A 2,123-nucleotide genomic window follows, 5' to 3' on the forward strand; every position below is an offset into this window, starting at 1 on the left:
ATAGAAAATCAACCAAACGAGAAAAGATAATTTATCAACAGCTAATTGCGAATAGTTAGTGACTAACGTTCAAAGCTGAGCATCTGGACAGTGATGAATTATTAAAACGATGACGTTTGATAAGCATTGATAAGATCCATTCTTCACAACCACGAGGTATTATACCAAAGGTTCAACGTATGTTAACTAAACGAATTTTTCCTATATTTCGAACACGTACCTTAGGTAAGCGTAGATGGTTATTAAACGAACGCTCAACAGTTCTAAGAGCTAATAATTTTTAAAAAATGGGGGTTCTTAACATCCAATTTAGTCAGTATCCAGAGGTAATTCATGTTCCATGCAACATGAGTTGTATTTGCTAATATGATTTCTGAAATCACATGTAAAATAAGAATCAGATCATGGTTTAAAAAATTTGTAACAACGCAACTGTCCGACAGAAAAACATCGAGTATATGGAACGCCGTATTAGTGATGGATCATCTAAACGATATGCAATTCCATGTCTTATATACAATGAGAACTGTATCACATAACAAACAAAGCTGAAGCCAATACAAATAACTCACATTCTGTTGATTTTAGAAACTCTGGTGAACTTGCGCAATTATGGTGCTGAACTTTACTTGACTCCACCGAAGACATACTAACTCGTTAACATAGTGCAGTTTTGGGTAATGCGCTAATTGATTTACTCAGTAAAACAAGTGAGATCTCAATAATTGATCGGCAGGTTTGGAAGCAAGTAAAAAATAAGTTCAACTAAAAAGCAAGATCTGCAGAAGAAACGGAACTCTAAATTACTTTTCATCACTCCACAAGTTGAACAGGATAATGGATACATAATACCGAGAACAGCAAATCCGTCTGCATTAAAAAACCTGAATACATCAAATTCATAAGAGAGGTCTAGTAAAATCCGTCGAAACTACCGTTTTGTAAAGCATGAAAGTGTTAATGGTTTTTTCCGAAATGTACGTCTACTTAATCCGTATTTTCGTAATATAAATATTTTTGACTGATCAGCCTGCTAAAGCAAGCTGCAACGTGTGCTCTGGACAGTTTCAAAAATCTAAACTTGTCGTTTTTCGATTATCACTTAATAATGAAATATCTAAAGGAATTATAAAATAGACTTGATCAAGTTGTAGCACGTTGGCACATGAGGACTTCCGTTAACTTCTCAGGAGGTGTATAATGATAATTAACCGATATAATAGACATTCAATACTGATTTGGATCATGTTGGTTATACCAACTATTGCCTATTCGGTCGGGCACTACAACTATATCCTATCAGGTAATATGAGACTCTGATGTCTTTTCAGATAAATTGCCTCGTAATTCGGAAGTGAAATTTGTTCCTAATCACATGGTTGTTAAGGCTGAACATGCATCTCTGCCTGCATCGAATTAAATTTTTCCTTCCAAATCTTACCGTTTCCTCCCATGTTTTTTCTTAGATGTATAAGATGTTCCGACAAAACCATTGTCTAACTCTCTCTTATCTAGAGCAAGTTCCTTCGTACTCACCTAACTCACTGACTCAGTCGTTCAATGATGAGTTGAATGCGATGACCATCACACACCTACCTTTAAAAGGCCGCATAATGTAGAATCTCGTTACAGAAATTCTTCCCAAAATCTTCACTTAAAATAAGCAGGTGGTCAGAATTTTATTGTATCTACTGACAAAATGATGGCAAAGTTTGTTATCAACCACCATCTTACCATAACTGTTCATTAGCCAATAGTGTCGGATTACAAATCGCTATTCATATGCCAGGAGAAAAAATAAGGACTGCCATTTTGTCAAGACAGTCTGAGTGCAACTAGACGCACAAAATATCCGTCAAACTTATTCTTGTTCTTTATGTTTAGATTGCGTAGGTTTTAAAAATTCCATTAGGTATTTTTGTGTTGTATTTGTAAAAACTATCATGCTTACTTTCGTTAAAGTGACATTTCTTCGGTTCGCTTTTTTACTTAGGACGTTACTTCTATTGTTATCTGTGTTCAGATATATTCTGCTTACACAAATGTTCGTTTATAATAAAATTATTATCATATCATGAGCAGTTTAAAAATTGTGATATGCTTTTTTACGTCGCTAGGGATGT

The sequence above is a fragment of the Schistosoma mansoni genome, chromosome 4 (genome assembly GCF_000237925.1).
Source record: "Schistosoma mansoni strain Puerto Rico chromosome 4, complete genome".
In the NCBI taxonomy this organism is placed as follows: Eukaryota; Metazoa; Platyhelminthes; class Trematoda; order Strigeidida; family Schistosomatidae; genus Schistosoma; species Schistosoma mansoni.